The sequence below is a fragment of the Ambystoma mexicanum genome, chromosome 5q (assembly GCF_040938575.1).
Source record: "Ambystoma mexicanum isolate Mex_15411 chromosome 5q, UKY_AmexF1_1, whole genome shotgun sequence".
Classification (NCBI taxonomy): Eukaryota; Metazoa; Chordata; class Amphibia; order Caudata; family Ambystomatidae; genus Ambystoma; species Ambystoma mexicanum.
In genome coordinates, this window is record NC_090933.1 from 227,140,922 (window position 1) to 227,162,285 (window position 21,364).

Below are 21,364 nucleotides of genomic sequence, written 5' to 3' on the forward strand. Positions count from 1 at the left end.
TGTCTTTATTTCTCCTACCTACCCTCTGTTCCCTGAGTTGCAGATTTTCGGGGGCATTAGATTTTTGTTCCAGTTCCTGGGTGTACAGGGGCTTTTCACGAGTAAGGAAGGAAGCTTCTCCTAGGGCTTTACACCCCCCTTCCCCTGTGCCTCCTCCTCTGGAAAAGGTGAGTTGTCAGAGTTCTCGCCCCGTCATTGTTCTGGGGTGCCAGACCCTTGGTTTGTGTGGTTCTGAGCCACCATGTTCATCTGAGGGTTCTATTGAGCCCTCAACATGTGACCCAAATCCTGGGTAAGGTTTTGGACCTGGCGCTCCAGTTTGGACACCTGTTCCGGCTGGTATGGGGGTCTCTGTTTAAATCTAGGTGGATCACAGGAAGGGTAATTATCCCTTCTTCCGTAGTACCCTGGATATTGTGAATTTTGGTAACCCTCCACCCTTGGCCTTCCCTCTCCCGGATTGGGTTGTTTGGTTTCCTGAAAGCGGGGAAAGAATGGAGGGATGTCCTCAGGTTGGGGCTTTTGCAGGTACCAGGCAAAGAAACTTAACCCAGCATTTGGGGGATTACTGCCCTCCTGGGGGAGGTTAGGAGGGAAGTTTCCCAGGGCAGTACTTACCTGATTGGATCCCCCCTTGGGCTTGCGGAGTCTATACATACCCCAAGATTGGTCAGTTGCCCTTGTATCTGGGGCTTGTATAATCAGGGGTGTTAGAGGTCCCATTGGTGGGATTACCTCCCTGACCGCCACCTGTTTGTGGTTGGCCTGAAGGCCTTCTGAGTCTCTGATTTTGTGTAGGCACAATTTTAGGCTCCCCCATCTCTAGGTCTAAAATGGGGGCAACCTTCACCTCCACTAACTTTGCAGCAGCAGTGGTGTTGACTTGCTTGGGGTTTTTGGTCTGATTCTTGTTTTCTGCAGGTTTTTGGACTTCATAAATGTGGGTCGCCTGCTCTATGACCCAGTTCAGCGATATTTTATCATGGGAGTCCCTCACCAGCTGGTTGATATTATACTTTGGGAGCACATGAAAGAAGGTCGTTATAAACACCTTGCTTCCGTGCACGTCCTCCTAATGGTTTGTGCAAAGGCGTGTTTTAGCTCCTGCACAAATTCTCGTGGGGCCTGATCTTCCCCGCACTGCAGATTGTAGGCCGCTTTGTGAGCCTCTTGGGGTTTTCTGTGGGTGGAAAAGTGTTTCAAGATGGCTGCCCTGTAGGTGGACCATCTTTAATGGTTCTGGTCCCCCATTCCACCAAAGAAGCTGAAGTACTCTGGAGAGAACATCCATTTAACATACTCTATGCAGTTATGGTTGTCTTTCAGGTGGAAAGTGTCTATCATCTGCTCATAGAGTTCCAAGTGTTCCCAGACCGAATATATTGCGTTTTTGTGCAATGGGGTTATGACACTCCTAATGGCCTTAATCTGCCTAATGGGGTCTTTTGTCACAACTCTCTTGAGTTTATTTGCCTTCTTTGGCTCAGTCAATCAAGTCCATTTACCCTCAGACTCAGAGGTGCTGCTACTTGAGATCCCCTCATGATCATCTAGGCGTCTCCCTGATTCTTTGAACTTGGGAGAGGCTCACAGATTGGTGGGGCCTAGTTTCTACTCCCCTGTGGCGCACAGGAGAGTAGTCTTCTGACTCCCCCTGCTTCCAGGGTTGACGGAGGATCTCCCCCACTGCCCTGATTGGGTGGAGGTCTTCAGGATGCTCTTATGGGGCCTCTTTTCCTGTTGCTCAAGAGCAAATTGAACCAACTGGTAGTGCTCCTTCTGGTCTGATTCCCTGACTCTCTCCTCATAGGAGTGTTCCTGGTCAGAGACATCAGCATGTATATCTTTGTACCTACATAGGGACGCCCTTCTTTCAATTTCTGGAGGGTGCTGACCTGTCAGCTCCATTATGCTTGGCCTATTAAATTCTGACAGCCTCATGGTTTCCGGCTCATATGAACTGGTAGCCAGGAAGTCAGCAGTGCGCAAAGGATTAAATGGGTGTGAGTCCCTTATTATAGAGGTCATCATGCTATGATCAGGGGTTGCCCTGTCCCTCTCTACCTGTTCGGGGTCCCTCCAGTTTGTATTCGATCTACGATACTCCTTCTCCAACCTCGCTAATTTTTCTTTCTCAGCCCCTACCTCTTGATAATAGGCAAAGATATGAGCCTTTTGTTCAGCTATCAGGGTTTTACTAGCCTCTATGACCCGCTCTTGCACTACCACTTGTTTGTGGAGCCCATCATTCTCTTCAGAGAGGGCTTCATTATCTCTTTGTGCTGCCTGTATAGTTTGGGTACCCTGAGCCAATTTGTGTTGCAATACACTCACCTCCTGAGTTTGTGCATTTTTAGTTTGGGTATTCTCTTCTAGACCACATTCTATCTGTCTGGCATGCTCCAGTAGATTCCCATACTCCGTTTTGAGTTAATTTAGTTTCTGAACTGCTAACTCACTTCCCTGTAACTCTGTTTTTAAAATGCTTACTTCCTGGACTATGGCGCCTTTCTCCTGACTTAGGGTGCCCTTCTGTTCAGCCAGGTCATCCCTTTGTTTCTTGATGGTATTTCATTTCTGGCGCTCCTCATCAAATTCTGATTGAGAGTAGAGGTCTCTCATAACTAATTTATTATTTTCCTCTTTTAATTTCTCGATCTGATCTTGTAGGGTAACTATCTGCTCTGTACAGACTCTATTATAATTTATTTGTTGATTTAACCTGTGTTGACTATCTTGCAGAGAGTCAACCTTTCCCCTACACTCCTCTTTCAATGCCTCTAATTGGGTCTCTTGATCTGCATTTTTCTGCTGTTGGAGAGCCAAGTCCTCTTTTAATTTTATGATGTAATTTCCAAATTCTACCTCCAACTCTTGTCTCTTTTGTAATTTTTGTTCTGCTAATTTTAGATCCGTCTGGGTTTTGTTTACTATTTCAGATGGATTCTGCGCAAAAGTTGCGTTTTCCTCATGCTTTCCCCGCATCACTTCCATGTGGAGATACATGTAAGCTATGATTCTGGCAATTTGATTTGGGGTCATATATAACTCACTCAATACTTGGTGTAATAGGCTGCCGTCCTGCCACGTGTCCAGGTTCATGGCAGTGACCTGTTGTGTTATTTCTTCTAGCCAGACTTTTTCATCTTGTTCTGGCCATTCACCTCTGACAAATAGCGTGTGCAGAAGGTGCTCCCTAGCAATATTGATCTCTACTACAGTCATTTTGAACACTTTCCTTCTTTATTAATGTATTTATTTATGTAAGGGTAACCTCTATTCTATTACTTTCTGTTTATTTTGGAGTTGATTTAGCTTTAATTTTAGATGCAGGCCTGGTACTTAGAGTATTTGCTTCGGGGAGGCGCTTCTACAGTGTACACAGTATTCCAACTGCACAAAGTATCACTACCTTGCAGGTTAGTCTGCTGTGTTAGACTGCCATGGGTGGCAACCAAACTCAATCCTGGACGAGCCCCCAAATATGTTAAGGATTTCAATCGGGCGACACACACTTTGGTCTCAGCCTAGTATGTAGTGCACAACTGAGATGCCTTTTTCTTTATTCCATGTGAATTCAATTTGAGATGGTACACAACTCGTATCACACCCCTGTTTTCAAATACCCTAGGTCACAATGGACCATGAACCAGGCCGGTTGGTGAAAATGCAATATTTTATTTATTTTTAAAATTCAAAGGATATCAGACCATTTCAATATGGGGCAGTAATCACCCATGGGGTGATAATAACAGTGAAAATGGAAGCAATACACTTGATTAACCCTCTAGTAAAACATACACAAAGCACAAATGAATAGGAATATTAGTGTGTTTTTCTTAATCAATGGCCTTGCTGGAGTAGGAATCAGCTATGCTTGGGTGTTGCGGTGGGCTCTGGAGTAGGGTCAGCAATGCTTTGCCTTGTAGTTGGAATCATCAAGATGAATGGAGCAGATCAGGAACACAGTGCAGCAACATCAGGAAGAGTATGTTTCTCTAGAGTCCTGTCATGGACTCTTATTTATAATGCATAGTGACATCATAGAAGTATATGGCTGGGCATGCTTAGCTAAACACACCTCTACCCCACTGGATTGGTCAGGGGTGCTAGTCCCCACCGCGCTCTCAGCTGGTAGGATGTAAAGGGCAGGGTGGCAGATTTATGATGTGAGTTTTACAATTTTCAAAAACCTCCAACAGTTACTTTAGCTAAAATCAGATTTTGCCACAAATGGTACATTTATACAGTTGAAGTCTCTTAGCAAATTACATAAAAAGGTTACATATTTTATGCAGACCATTGCAGTCTAACTCTGCAAAATGTGAGACACCGTTTTGTACGTTTAATAATCTTTGGTCATTTTCAGTGTGAAATGTTCGGCCTAAAATTCTGTAACTTTACCCGTACGTGCGTACGTATGTACGTACATACTATCATAGGGCCTATATCTGTTAATTTTTAATGTTCCATCATATGTCCCTTCCCCATGATTCACATTCTTCTGGCGTTGGTGTCCCATACATGTTATTGACAGTCAAGACCTCTTATGTGAAAGCCACAAAAATCACATTTAAACTGCAAAATGTCCATATTTTTGCAGAGTCCCGCTGCAGAGATAAAGGTCTTCAAAGTTTATTTATAAAATAGTCTCTGGAAACAGATGGGCGGTCCTTTGTCCTGCACTGGACCATTTTTTTTCCTTTTCAGCTACCACCAACTGTCATTTCCTCCAGAGTAAGGTCGGGGTTTTCCAGCTTGATTGAAGGTTTATGGCCCCTTCTCCACTTCACACTTCCGTGTCCTGGACATTCCATTGCAGAGGGCTCCGCCCAGATCAGATTATATCCAACCTAGTAATTATCACTAGGGTGTTGTTTTCTACTGAGAGGTCCCCTTTTGTTTCTGTCATCCTCTCAGCAGAAACCTGTTTTTGGCTGACCTCCACCCCTGCAGCCACTGAAGTTTAATTGAATTGTATTTATTCTTGTTGTGAATTCGAAGAAACCTGCTGAATAGAACCATTTGTACATTGTATTTTCACAGTACAATCACCTGTCACATTGCTAGGCAAGAAGCAGCTAACACTTTGCTTTCAAATTTGGTTTTTGACTTTCCATCTGCATTCCCACACTGTTTTGCAGCAATATACATTTTCTTGAAAGCAGTAGTTTATTTGAACCACCTATGCACTGAAATTGATATAGCCCAGAGATAGAGTTTCTTTGAATTACTGATAATTGACACTTTGTAACTTAAAAAGTGAAGCTTTTCTCGTGCGGCCTAAAATGAAATTTCTTTGTTGATTTTTCTCAGATTTGGTTTGACAGAGCCTGTCATTCAGGGGTCCTACTTGGTTTTGCTGAAGCACAACAGGGATATAAATGGGCTTGGTAGGGCTTTATTAATAACCGTAATTTGAGGACGAACAGATAAAAATAGCATCAGAGCAGTATCATTTTATAGTAAAATACACCCTTTTCATTGGGGACTTTGGGGCTGGCAGCAAAGAAGATCTGCTTTATCACTCTATTTCTTTTGTATATGCCAGAACACACTAACAGGCTTCCTCTGTGTGCCCTCTTGTTCCATCCTGCCCAATATGTGCTTGGCAAGATGATGCAGCCATCCTTTTGTTGCTGCAAAACACAGTTTTGAGGCCATGGTGCTCACAGGAGCCAACACAGCCATTTTGCTGGTGACTACAGATGCACAGCTTGGTGATGGGGGGGAAGTACTTCTGAGTGGGTAAATATATCCCAAAGCTAGTACCACAAGCATGCCCCATTCCCTAAACATTGATGTCTCCTCCCATCTGTTTGTCCATCTGTACCCATCTTCCCTCTGTTTCCCATTCTACACTGTGTGCCCCTTTATACAATATACCATGGTCTAACGCACCCCTCAGGCATAATACCCAACTTTATGGACACAGTTTGATGTCATACGTCCACTATGGTGGTGATGAGTGAAGAATCAAAGCCTAAGAACATAGCATAACATAATCTCTCCATTGTTGTTTTTGTCAGGATTTTATGTTTTATTTTCATCATCTCAAACAGGAAGGGATTTCTTTTTTGCTGAGCTGCAACATCATTCTTATATGCTTGTTTGAGAAACCAATTAATATATCGCCAGGGAGAAACCTTACAGGAATGTGTAATTTGATCCAGTTTCCCCTCAAGTGGTCGTTCATAGGAAACGTGTAGCTGAGAGGGTGGCGATTATTCCTTGAAAACCCCCAGATTGTCTTTCAAGTTCAGGGGTAACCCCAAACTCTGAATGCTGCCTCAACACCTTTGATCTGCCAGATCTGTATAGCCCAATGGAAGTTGTAGGCCATTGTATTGCAATTGTTCAAGCCCCTTCCCCTTACCCTCTACACTGGAGGTGTTGTTCCCTGCATCAGTAAACTGACCTGCCTGCACTTTTAGATCCTCTATGAGACATTTTGTGGGCCAGTAGTTCTGGAATTAATCATGTCCAACTTTTCTCAAATAGCCACTATTTGTGTGAACATTTGGTCCAGGAGAATTTGTGGTAAGGGATCTATATGTGCATTGTAGTAATTATCTGGGGTGCATACTGAAGCAAAAACCACTTAACGAATGTACTGCATTGATATCTGCCCATTGTTACACATTGGCAAGTCTTTCCATGGAATACAGGTAGAAGACATACTTCTAATAATAGGAGTAACATTTTGAGAATGACCTTCCCAAAGCACCCCATCTCCTAATATAAGACAAAATGTGGGCCTCATAATGAGCATGGCGGTGCGGGCAAAAACATTGATAATGCAGTGGTACTTTTTAATACTGCATTACTGCACCACCATACTACAACTTTGGTGGTAGGGTGGACAATTTTCCTCCAGCAAAATGCTGAAGGTAAATCCTGCACTTTACTACCAAAAAATTGCAAAATCTGCGGCATTATCAACAGAAGTGATCCCACCAAAATCCCTATGGAGGCTAATGGACTCAAAACATAGAGACTTAAACCATCTACCATCACTTTTAATCCCGCAGTAAATCAACAGGACCAAGTGGCAGTAATGGTATTTCCGTTTGGCAGGATTTTGGCCGGTTTGCCTCAGAAATACAACCAATCTTGTAATGAGGCCCATTCCTCTTCAAATTAGACAACTGTATGATTGTATGGTTTAATTGAAACTATGTCTGCCACAGATCATCATCATCATCACTGACAGCCCAACATTTAAGATATGAAACGTTCCTCCAAACGAGGTATCAGCACATCATGTCACATTAAGACAACTATGACACAAAAACAGGCTGAAAGGGTTAATTGAGCAATACCAGAATATTGCAAGACTCATTGTACATCTGAAACCTGGTGGGTATACATTAGGTTACTTCATGGACTATGTCTAATGATGTGCCATCTGCCATCTGCTTAGGCGCACAGACTCTGAGGACCTAGGACTGTAGACATCAACCCCCTTGTGTAGTAATCAAGTCTGCAAATAACAGTGCCTTCCTTTCTGCTGGGATTTAAAGACCATTGCAGCCAGGTCAAATCTAACATGGGAGATCACTGCAACGCAGAGGATAAAAATAATGTCTTTATTCTGTTGCTGCGCCAACACCACTGGCCATTGGGACACCCAAAAAAGAGCAAAGCCAGCAGATGACCACCTGAAGTTCCAATACTATTCTTGATGTATGGTATGTGCTCACATGGATTTCAATGAATCCCATTTCACCAAAGTTTGTTTTACTGCATTTTACCGCAAATACTTTTTATTCTTTTTTATTTTTTTATTTTAGTGAACATTTGTTAGGTGCTTATACAACTGAATAGTGTTTCAATGCACCAAAAGGCAAATGAGAAGGGAACAGGGGAAGATAACAACGGCAAGAACAGTAAAATACACTTACGGTCCCACTAGGTCTTGTGGCATTCAGGCATGCAAATGCAGTGAGGAGAAGTGCAGGAGAAAGTGAGGGGCAAGGAGAGGGCAAGTGCTGGTGGAGAGCCTGGGAGGGAAGTGCTAAGGGGAGCCAAAGGAGAACCTCATGCTAAGTGCTAGTGCAGGGGACTCCCAAGGTGTGATGCAGAGCGGACAAACAGGGGCCCACAAGGGTGGTGCAGTGAGAAAGAGGGTGCTGGTATTAACTGGGAAGAAGGGACTGGAATCTTATTTAATTCATGAGCATCAGGCCCCCAGTCATAGCGTCAGTGGGAGATTAGCAGGGAAGGGAAAGAAGGAAAGAAGTAGAGAAATGTTTTGAGAAGCTTCCAGAACTTGAAGAGGTCCGGCTCAAACCTCAGACAGGCAGGGAGGCTGTTCAAAAGGAAGGTGATAGCAGAGGAGAGACAGTAAAACACTTGGAGTTAGAGGAGCGTAGGGCTCTAGCAGGGGATTATTTAGGGGGAGTATTTAGGGAGGCAAAGTTGGAGATAGTGTGGTCCCAGTCCCTAGATGTCCTTGTGGATGAACAGAGGATCTTGAATGTGATCATTGCAGCCACCGGGAGACTGTGTAGAGATTTTAGGGCTAGAGAGATACGGCCCCTGGTTTTGTGGGCAAGGATAAGTCTTGCAGCCATATTCTGGATTAGCTGGAGGGGGGCATAAGGAGAAAAGAGGGAGATTGAGAAAGAGGCTTTTGCAATAGTGCTGCCTGGAGAGGACACACTCTCTTGAGACATTCAGCTTCTGCGGGAAAGTGAGGAAAGGAAGGATGCCCCTAAGGAGGTGGAGCTGGAAGTGGGACTTCTTGGTAAGGTCCATGATTTGAGTGATGAAGGACAGAGCAGAATAGAGGATGACCCTGAGGTTTTTGGCCACACAGGATGGTGAAGGTAGAAGGCCCAAAGATGGTGGCCAGAGGGTAGGAGGAAAAGAGGGCACTGATGTCCCATTAAGAAAGACATACATCTTACTGGCATTGAGGCAGAGATTGCTAGCTGCACACCATGCAGAATGTCAGACAGACAATCGGAGAGGAGGAAGTGGAGGTAGTAGCGGAAAGTTTGAAGGAAAGCTGTTTGTCTTCGGCATAACACTGGAAATGAGGAGAGAAGGAGGAAATCAGGTGAGTGAGAGGGCAAATTAGATATTGAAGAGCAAAGATGATAGGACAGAGCCCTAGGGGACGCCACAAATAGAGAGTGAGGTGGTGGAGGAGAAAAGGCCCAATTGCAGCTAGGAAGGTTGGTTAGTGAGAAAAGAGGTCAGCCGATCCAGTGCCCGCTCAGTGATGCCAAGGGCATCACAGATTCGAGACTGGAGATTGGAGATTGGAGTCAACATTTGTGAGCATGGTTTCACAAGTATTTAGGAGAGCAGTTTATGTGCCTCCAGATGCCCACAATCCAGATTGATGGTCATGAAGGGAACCAACAACGTCACTGTGGAGGGTCAGTTGTGGGAGGACCAGCTTTTCCAAAGGTTTTCCCAGGAAGGGGGTAGTGGAAATAGGGTGAACGTTAGCTGGACAGGAGGAGACAGCAGATGGCTTTTTAAGAGCAAGTGCAGAAGGAAGTGCTTGAGGAATTGCGGGAAAGAGTCAGTGGCAAAGGAATTGTTACAGAAGTCAGCAGGAGTCGGGCGATAGAGGAGATCTATCTTGTCCTTAATGGTTCTGGAGGATCAGGGGAGCACCTGCTTGGAGGAGGCCTTCATAGAGCGGACCACTTTAAATACCTCATCTCTGACCGTCATGGCAGGGGCAAGGATGTCAAGGGTGTTAGAGATGACTTGCATAGAACTGGCAGGCAGACATAGAACTGGCATGCGGGTTTTCACCATATAGTAAAGTCTACTTTCCCAGCCACCTGACTGTGTGGCACCTCTCCCCCCAGGTGTCAATATGGACTGACCATCTACATGCACCTTCCACACACTCTCTTTCTCTTTCTCTCAATCACTCCTTTTCTCTGTCTCTGACTCATTGTCACGTTTGCTCTCTGTCTCTCTCTCTCTCTCACACACACACAGTCACAAGCTTGTATTACTCAGTTTATCCTGATTTTTGCTGAGGAGCACATTACACTATAATTTCTGTCTGCATGTGTTTATGCAAGTGCATGTCAAATTTAGAAACATCATCCTACATTCCTGGATTAAAACAATATTTCTTCTCAGGACTGCCAAAAATTTACACTATCAATATCAAATGTCTGGCAGGACTGGAGTTGAGAAATGCCATGTTTGCCATTTCTCGACTTGGAAAAAAACTGCAATCCAAGATGGACACCTACTCCCTTCTCCCTTTCCATTGTGCCCATTGCCCTAACAAGTAATACCATGATGTCTCTTACAGTGCATGAAGCAGATGTGGTGATACAATCATTGTATGTTTCTCAGCAAGAAACATTACCTTCAAAATATCTGATCTTCCTCGTCGTAATCATGGTCGCTCTGTGACACAACCATTTGCATATTTAGACTTGTGAAGGTCTTATTGCTGCATTCTTGTTTTAAATTCTACCCTTTGTTACATGCCAAAAACACCCAACAACACATATAACATTGTGAAGACTGTGCAGCACGCTTCTGTATTTAAGAATTTCAGCCATGTTTTTTCCTCACGCTACTCAAGCCGCACAAGAAGCTGGAACATGCTGGCTGGCCAGACGTGGGCCTTCACATACCCCTTGCTGAGAACTTTCCAAACGAACTACAGACTTGCTTTGAAATTCATTAATAGAAGACCTCTGGCATGGACTTATATAAAATAAATTGATACCAATGCCAATGGGTTGATGTTAGGCACGTGGAAATGTTGGCCCTTGGCTGATACGCGGCACCCTTGTCAGATGTCCCCACTACCGCAATCACTTAACAAAATTAGCTAAGTACAGTGAATAATTCCATTAAAAAGTTAAAAACTGGCACTGTCCTTTCCAGAAAATATTCATGTAATTGGAGACATAAACTGCAATTATGTATTGCAGGGCATGAAAGGGAGGTAATGTAAAGGATGGTTTGAAGGTACTAACTAGTCCCGCTGGGACTTTTACGCTTAATATTTCCTCTAATTTTCTTCCAGGAATCTTTAGCGAATAGCCCGACTCCTTAGTGAATAGTGTCATTAGAGACATCACGTTAAAAAAAAAATAAGTATTCTTAATGAGTGCAACTGACCCAGACATGCTGGCATTCTCCGTCACTTCTTTGGGTGAAAAAGGCAGGGTGTATTCCTGTAAGTATACGTGCTACGGAGCAGTAACCTCACTCTCACCCTGTTTTATTTAAAAAAAAAAAAAAGAGAGAGAGAAAGAGAAATCAATAACTATAAGGAGTTGAACACAGTGGATCTACAAAATGGATTATTTTATTCCAACTTTATTGCATCTGGTAAGCCATAGATACATTTGAATATTAGTTAAGACTGGGAAAGCTGAGGTCTAAAGTACTATCCGTCTTCGACCCACGACAGAGAGTACTGAAAAAATTGGAGGTTAAAACAATGAACCTTACATTTTAATATTTTAAAAAGGACTGCAGTCGAACAAAAAAAAAAACAATCATTTTTAAAAGATAATCGAAAGAGCAAAAAGCAAATCCAGAAAAGAGTTATGCAGTCACGTCGGACCTCACAAGTCTATGTGCAAAGAAAGATGTCAACAAGCAATACACATTTTAAAAAAATAGAAACACATGTAAACAAAGGCTGGAAAAATGTGTCATTTGTAATGTTTTAAGAGTCGGCATTTGTTCGAGCAGTATCCACAGTCTCGCAAAATGTTTCAACATGTTTCCACGCTCAAACCCCCATACTTCCTTGCAAGGAATATTGCTGCCTTCTCTTTGAAATAAATACCAGTTTCCGTGGCCGTACATAATTTTGAATCAACATCCCTCTCGGAAAATGTAAACATGCAACTGAAAAGACAGATCCACTTTAAACACGTTTTCTGCCAAAGACCATTGGCCTCATTCCGAGTATGGCGGTAGGGGGTTAACGGCACCGGTAAGGATGCCGGTGCCGTTAACCCCCTAACGCCACATTCCAGGGTCCCTTAGCGGGTCCCACCCGGAACGGCTGGTCTGACCAGCAGTTCTAGCGAAGGGACCTTTGAGCTAATAACGTTAGTAGCTCCTTCCCCATTCCCATTGAGCCCTATGGGGGCTCAAATTGGAATGGGGAATGGTTTTCTGAATGGGGACTTACCGGATCCTCCAAGGTTGGAATGACCCGGTAAGTCCGCATTCAGAGACACCGGACCCGGGTTTGGAGGCAGCCATGGTGCTAATAGCACCATGGCTGCCTCCAAACTCGTAATGACCCCCTATATGTCTTTAAGGCAATACACATTTGCGCATGGTCAGAATCTTCGCCATATTTTGGTCTCATTACTGTAAGGTAATAGATCCGCTGTTCCCTCTTTTTCATGCCTTGGTGCTGGGGCGATCGGGAAGGGAAACCGGTGTGCTGTAGAGTTGCTGGTGGTTGCCCAATGTAGTACTGCCAGCTTGCCCAGGTTCCTAACCAGTGGCCAACCAGGAACGCAACCTGGGGCAAGTTTGTTGCAGGCAGTAAACAGTGTCTAAATAATCTTGGAAACAACAAACGACAGTGACTGCATACAAAAGCAAATCTCAAGTTGATCCCTGCCTGACATGAGCTATTCCGGGCTACAAGGTCCCATTTTCCTCTCATCCCACCATACACACGTTCAGATTTATCTATCATGCGTGAGAGGAGAACAGTGTTAAATAATTTCAAAGTGAGACAGTTGACACGTTCAAAGATTATGGGGAAATCGTAATATCTAGAGAAGAAGACACACTCCCTGTGATCACACAATCTAATCTACCTGAATCGTATCTACTCTGCTTGGAAAGTAGTTCAACAATTTAAGAACTCGCTTCAGGAAACTCTGAGCAACCAGCAGCCATATTTCCAAACTCCACATGGACCATCAAGCCTTTTTACCTATTGAAGTTAATACGTTTAATAATAATGAATTTTATAGACCTTTCACACAAAATATTACAGGCCTTAGAAGATGGGGAAAAACGACACCGACAGCCACATGGAATTGTGCTATTAATAGTACTTTCAACGTGTGGGTACTGTCTTGCTCCTGATTTGGAGTACCAGGTCTTCTCCAGTGCAGACATCTGTGGAGAGAGGCAGCTCATGAGCAAAGCTGCTTTACGCAATGGGTGATGGTAGACCATGCTGCTTACATGCCAAGGAACCATTCGCTCATGCCTCAGGTACCCTGATCAGGGAGGCCATTGTAGCAGGCTCCTTCCTATTCTCATCGTATTCCACAAGGGGCACTTCTGGTCTATCGCTGACTCGCATTTATTTTTCCTCCCACTTCATAGCATCAAGTGGACTTCTCGTGTCCCAGCCCTTGCGATTTGCAATTTACGTTTCTCCTTCTCACTGCACCACCTTCTTTCTGCCGACTGCAATCCCCTATCTCTCCATTTCTGCAGTGACATGTAATTATTTATTCACTTGTTTATTACATTTATAAAACGCACTAAGCCCATGGGCATCAAGGTGCTGTTACATTGCAGATAGCAAATCCGTAGTTCTTGTGTTGACAGACGGTGTGAAGGGGACAATTATGGCTACAAGCATCAATTTTATAATTCTCTCTGCCCCAATCTTCTCTTCATATTATGCTGTTTTACTACCTCTAAAATATATGCGTCTCCTGTCTAACCCATGATTGCTCAATGTATTCTCCATTGCATGCCACTCCGTTTTTTCTGCCTCTTGACCCCCAACCTTCTTCCCTTTCTTTTTCTCCTGACTCTCTCATTCCCTAAAACACACCCACACAAGCCCACACCTCAATATTTTAACTGACCATAACTACATAACTATAAGACTGCTGTTCTGGGTGCAAGTTCAACTGTAAATATAAACCATACCTAAGTTTAAAGTATGATGGCCAGCATCTCTCATAATTATCCAAGCCACATCAATTTGATATTACTCATGTGTGCGCCACGTAAGCCCCAGCTCAGCTGTTGAGGTGTATTCTCCCAAGACAGGCAGGACCTTGCCACTGCTGGCAGGACTGTAGCATTGGAGGGTTGTCTCTCTTTGTTCCATTGTGAGGGCAGGTAACACCTCCCCAGAGGGAGAGCCCCTCCACAGGAAAGTGGCATGGGAACTGGAATGAAAGGGCACACCCTTTCACAAAGGTCTAGGCCTCACACCAGGGTGCTGTATTTCTAAAGGCCTTTTATGCGGGGTTGGGACATGCAATTGGTGCCCCTTTTGGATGAGAGCAAGCCTATCACCTGGAAACGAGGTAAACTGAAGTCATATATTGATCATTTTTTTATCTCTTCTTCATTGGTATCATGGTGTGAGAAAGTGAACATCCTTGATATGGGATGTAGCGATCATGCTGCAATCTGTATGGAAATGGGAATCTCATACTGGTGTTATCACTCTGATACCGTGCTCAAACTTGTTGAGATGGCTAGACCAGGTAGAACTGTAAGAGGGAATCCTCTGCCCTGTAAGAAACGTATTACTATGATCAGAGAAGATCCAGTCTTCAGGAGATACACCCACTGCCATATTGGAGCTGACATGGAGATGGAACAAGAATTGCATACCTGCATTAATAACCACGTCAAAACTATCTCTGTGCGTGCCTGTTCGGACCATACTCTGACTCAGCACAAGCACGCATTTAATTTGCACACTCACCAGCTTAAAATAATGAAAAATTTAAAACTATGACAGTTGGCAAAAACTGAGCTAAATGTATAAATATGAAGAAAAAAACGTATTATTTTAAAACATAAAAATCTTATGAAGGATCTAAAATATGCAACTGCACTAAAAGATAATCAGTGCATGAATCATAATATCCTTAAAAATGATACACGCAATATTTGGACATTGTTAAGAACTATCACTAGTCCTAAACAGATTATGCAGGATCCACCCATTTTGGCTGCCACCTGGAAAAAATTCCTTAAAGCCAAATTCAAATTACCTTTGGCTCATAAAAAAGATGGTTTGAAAGATTACTCTGAATTTATTCTTGCGTGCTGTCCTTGGTCAATTGATGACATAGTCTTAGCTATCTCGAGACTAAAAGACTCAAAAGCAGCAGGGATCCCTCCGTGTTTGATTAAGATGGATCCATATCTATGGTCTATAATTCTGAAAAACAAATTTGACAATATCTTTATAACCAGGCAGATTCCCATCTCTTGGGGATCAGCAATTATTGTGCCTATAAAAAGGGTAGCACTATGGAACCTAATAATTATAGGCCAATTACGCTTACTGATGCCTCATATAAGGTATTTACACAGCTAGTCCTCTTTGACCTACAGGAATTTCTAGCTGAAAATTACATTCTGCCCAAATTCAAAATTGGTTTTAGAAAGTTTATGGGGTGTTTACTCAATGCTACGATTGTGTCTCTTTTACAGCGTCAGACTAAGGAGGAACACACAGGGGCAATCTATAAGGCGGCATTAGACCTGCGTGCAGCATTTGATACTGTTATCAGAGAAACACTTTGGAGCAAAATGACTCTTCTGATTATCCCAATCCATCTCACTGCACTTATAGCACTCCTTCATAGTCAGACGAATTACAGGATCCGGGTCAACAGCAGGGGTACCCTCTCTGATCCGATCACTACTGCAATTGGGCTCAAGCATGGCTGCTCACTTGCAGCCGTTTTGTTTCATTTATATCTTATTGATCTAGAGTGGAATTGGAGAGACATAATCAAATATCCGGCAAGAATCAATCATCTAAAAATGAATGCGATCAGTTTTGCTGATGACATACTCCTGATTGATAGGACTCCCTTTGGCCTCCAGAATAAACTTACCAGTACCTTTGAATATGCCCAATCTAATAACTTGAAGATAAATTAATCTAAATCACAGATCATTATCTTCACAGATGGGAAATTGAGGACCAAAAAATTCAACTGGTTGATTGGTTTAGTTAATCTACAAGAGGTAATGGAAACAAGGTATTTAGGTTATTGCCTCACAGACCAATATTCTATTAAATGGTGGAAGGAAAGGCTAGAAGAAAAATGCAGGCCACTCATGTCGCAGATGGGTCTCATTCGTAAAAAATATTGCAACTTTTCCCTGATTCCGTTGGTTCAGTTTTACTTATCAAAAATTGAACCAATAGTCTTGATATCTGTACATCTGAGATCGATGATTTTCTCAACAGAATGCAAGGTAAACTCTGGAAAAAAACATTGGGGCTAGCTTGGTCTATCCCCAACGATATTATTCGGCACGAATTTGGCCTATTACCATTATCAGTAAAGAGAAACTGGAGATTGCTTTATAATTACACCAAAAAGCTATCTCCTCCGAAAAATTCTTTGTATGAGGATCTATCAATTATGATAGCTGCTAGATCCTCCAAGGCTCTTAATGAATATGTCTTGAAAATGGAAACAATTCTAGATCTCATCAATGTTACCAAGGCTGAGTTTATAGCATGTCTTCCTTCCAACAAAAAAAAATGTCAACGTGTCTTCTGGTGTATACAGTCTGAAAGGATAGGAATTTACAAATCGTATTATGAATAAGCTTTATTCAGAATGAAATTGGGTGATTTACTGAGTTACATCCTAAACTTTCCACGTCTAAAAGAAAGAAATTTGTACATACGATTTAAGTTCAACCAATTCCCCACATTCGAACGTATCAAGCATTGGCCAATACACAAATAAAAACCCTTGGCAAAAGTGGTTCAGTGTCGGTTTTCTGGTATTACTAACACTGAAGAGTCTTTAAAACACCTAGTAATCTTTTGCTCAAAATTTGAACTACTTAGAATGCATGATGTGCTCTGTCTTGGTACTTACGATAGTAGATGTCCCCAAGCGTTTATATTCTATTTTATGTATTAGTTCAAAGATGACTAAATGATTTGTTTTATATATTCTATATGTTTTCTATCTGTAAGACGTTTTAGAAAGATGAGTTGAAATATTTGATACAAATGCTTAAATAACTGTAAATGTGTTTTTATTCAATGAAATTAGCGAAATATGTGTTTTGCTTAAGTTGTAAAGGTTATTTGACTAACCAAAAACAATTTTTAAAAAAGGCCTTTTCTGCAATTTCAAAGGGAAGGGGGTAGGGTTAGTGTATGCAGCAGGATTAGTTGCAGTTGGAAGACGATTCCACCACCTTATTTCTCTCTGTCTCCATCTTTCCTTCCTCTCCACCCACTTCCTCTAGCACACAGCACTTTGGGTGTGATTGCATAAGGCAAATTCTACTCAATCCAAGAAAAGGAATTCAACCCCTAAAGCAGGCTGGCTTTAGTCCAATCACCTAGGGGCTTTGGCCTTTAAAAGGAGGGGATTCCCATCTTTTAAATACCATATGCAAATCAGGCTTGGACAACCGGAGCCTGCTGGGCCTAGAGACCCAAGCTACTCCTCATTGATGATTCCCAACAAGTCCGAAACATGTCTGGGGATGCTTGTGGTCTCATGAAAAAGGGATGTGACCTAGCAGTTTGGGCTGCACTGCCCCTTTGGGGTGGAAACAAGCATGATTTGCATATGGTCTTACCCCTTCTGTAATGTGGCAGGGTGAAAAACGATGGTCTGGACGGTTCCCAGAGCTGAACCCTGTTTTTAATAATGTATTCAAAACCTTCCAGCCATCAACGTTTGGCTTTGCACTAGTGCATGTAACATGCAAATGGCACTTGTCATGGTGCTCTGGTTTCTTAATATGGCCCCAATGTTTTCACGCTAGGGCAAAGTTTGCCCAAGTGCTAATACTGTCCAACTTTGCACTTGCACCCGTGCAAAGTTTCTGTAATCTCTTATCCATGCAGTATGTTCCCCAGCTGGAATGAGATGTGGGTACCTGCCAGTAGATAGAATTTGCAAGAGAGTTGATACCTGGCCCAATTAGAAAGAAATCCCCAAAGCCTGTGAGGTATTCTAGTACTAGTGGGTACACTAGAGTGGGTCTTCTGCCACAGTGTGCAAGTGTGAATGATGAAGAGCAGAGTGGAAGGGAGTTGGAGCCAGCACATTGGGAAACAGGTGATACACTTATCTAATTGCCCTTCGCTGATCACCCGACATGGCTGCCTAGATTCTGAGTAAGATCTGGGAAGTAAGAGTCAGCACAAAGAGCCTCATTACGAGTAGGGCGGTAAGGGATACCGGGCACCATTAAGGAGACTGGTGCTGGTAATCCTTTACCGCCCTACTACGAGTTCCCTTAGCGGGTCCCTCCTTCAACGCCTGGTTTTACCAGGCGTTATGGACGCGACCTGCTAAGGGACTTCAGAGCTAATAACGGTACCGCAAATTGCGATACCGTTATTAGCGCCTTCCCCCTTCCCATTGATCCCTATGGGGGCTCAAATGGGAATGGGCTATGGCTTTTTCAATTGGGACTTACCAGTGCCGCAAAGGTCGGACTACACCGGTAAGTCCCCATTGAACGAGACCGATGCCGGTACCGTTATTGGAGGCAGTCATGTCGCAAATAGCACTATGACTACCTCCAAACTCGGAACGAGGCCCAAAGTTTCTTTATGTGTCCATTCATACCACCACTACCTATGTCACGCAGTGCCTTCTGGGAGCAGGTCTGGGTGCCTTTTGTTCATCCCAAACCGTGTTTGAGGAGTAGGGGGGGAAGATGGGCGGACCACACTGGGTCAATAACTTAGGACAAAAATTACAGCTCTGCTCATCCGTGCCCTAACTGACCATGATGACCCGCACAAGACTACAAAACTGCCCAAAACTGAAGCCGCCTTGTGCATTTTCCAATTGCCCATAGGACCGCCATAGCCTGACAGTCAGACTGAGGAGGCAGAATGCCGTGAACTGCCAGTCGATAAATACCAGCAAAATATGGTCCACGTTCTGGTGTAAGACTCATGACATGTTGGCACATTCAAGCAACGTTTATAATGCATCATCATGAGAGGGGAACACAACTTAGTCAACTAAATACGCACTTTTTATTGTGCTTGTACAGAACAGCTCTTCTCGACACATCTCAAAGCCTAATGTTAGCCAAATGCGAGACGCGGTAATGTCCTTTGCAGCATCGCTCGAGACAGTAACGGCACATGGCCACTTGCTTTCTTTGTGAATGATGTCCAATGCTATTTTCATCTGGCTTCACGCGCTTGGCCAAGCCGCTCCTCGCATGCCTCTACAATTAAAAACGCGCGAAAATGGCAGCGCGGCCAATCCTGGAAGCAGGGGCAGCAATTCTGCAATTGTAAATGTTGAAAACAGACTTTGGTTATGTCATTTACCCTAAATCATTGTGGTGATGATTAACTTTCCAAAGTGTTTGTCTGGGGAATTGAATGGGCCAAGTCAGGGCGTTTTGGCGCGCCTCAAAAAGGACCGTTATAGCCTGGAGCGGCCAGTCAGAGGCCTCTCAGAATTTCTGTTTACTGATATCCTCTTGGCTTTTCCTATTAAGTGCTGACACTGGTAGGAATTAGTGGAGGGTGCCAACTAGTGCTGGATGTGCGCCCAGCTCTCCGGTGCGCTAGTGAGCCCAGCTAGACCGCCGCCCCATGCCAAATCGCTCTTCAGAAATGTAGAACCATGCATACTTTGTCTGGAAATTACAGAGCCTAGCAGCCATGCTGTCACATGATAGACAGTTAAAGAGACGAGCCTGGCAGGAAATTAGGGCTTCCAACAGAAGAGTGGGTGGGACAGCCCCTTAAAAAATCTGGAGTGGTCACAAAAGGCTGGCAGCCCCGAAAGGCATGACTAAAACTTCGGACTGTTTCCAGCACTACTTCATATCCATTTCCAGTATCTGCCAGGCCGTGGGGAGAGGAGACAGGACGCCAGCAAGATAATTGCAGCATGCCTGCAGTGAAGCTGAAAGTTCCTCTGCATAATTAAATGACCAAATACATATCCCACTGGTTCCTTAAGGGGATAGCGTATTATTGTCCAGTTTGCTCGAGGAGGTGTTTGGGGTAGGTGAGCGGGTAAGTGCAACTTACTAGATGAACCTTGAGGGGATGCCCACTGCGCCCCGCAGGCCGCGTCTTCACTCCTTGCAGCAGCCAGCATTGGCTAAAGTTCATTCCTGCATGCACTGGATGTGGTGGTGTAACACCAAGGCAGTCCATTTACAAATCCTTTTCCAAGTCAAAGACTCACATCTTGAAAAATGGTTCACAACGGGTGAATCCCCAAAGGGCAAGCATAACGTTAGTGTGTAATGTTCATCAAAATGCAGCCACTGCAGAAACACACACAATCTACTAATGGGTATTGGAAGAATTTTGTGGAGGAATTCCCACTGGAGGGCAGCGCATATGTGTGGGTAAGCACACATGCCTAGTCACAGCACGGGGCTCTTTCAACAAACATTTGGCAAGGCGTTTCCCCACGATTACCTTCACAAGTAAAGAAGAGCTGTAATGGGCGAGGCCGCGTGAGGCAATTAGTATCAAAGTGGTAACGTCGGAAAATTAAGGATGGGGCAGTTATTTGCAGCCAGAAGAAAAAAAGGAACTCAAAAATGAATTTTTTCAACTCCATATACTCTGCTAAATTGAAAACTGTAGACATTGTGCACACGTGTATTTTCGTACTGAACCCAAACACAGGTGTAATTTAGAACATGCATTGCTCATTAGGCACGCATTGGATATGGTTCTTTGCTAATGGCATGCCCAGGAGAAATGTACAGTACGGCCACACTTATACATTACCTGCAAACCCTGCGCATCTTTGCAAATCTGCCCCTCAGTAATATAGGGCGACAGCAACACGAGACGACATACAGCACAGAGACGCGCCGAACCAAGCAGAACTCTCCGAATAGTTAAGAAACCGTGCACTGCAGCGACAGCATCGCCTGACAAACTTGAGCCTTGCCTGACACTTTAACCGAGGAGTAAAGCTGCTCCGAGTTACTGCAGGTACTAGATTGCACCTATGAGACAGTCCAGAGGGTAAGTTTATGGCAGATTGAAGAGGGGAGATTACACTTGAAAGTTAGCTGTGCTCGTATTGTTTTGTTAAAGAACATTCAAGTGGCAAAAGCCACCTGTTCACAGGCAAGATGACAGAACTACACTGTCCCTTTCCGAAACAACCAGTGCTTCATTTGTGGGGGTTTTAGTCAGGGCAATTATTTCTGAGCCCCAGCACACTTATTGTCTCAGACTCAGTTTGATTTTAATATGATTTTTTGGAAACTATATACTTTTAACTGGCAGTCACATAATAAACACTTACAGAATCAGAGCAAAATTTTAATTATGATTGTGTTTAGAGGCTCTTAAATATGTGTGTCATGTCTGGACACAACGAGTATGTTATTTTATGTGTAAGTTGGTTAAGTATTTGTAAACACACATCTGCCGTAGTGAGTACACTCATTA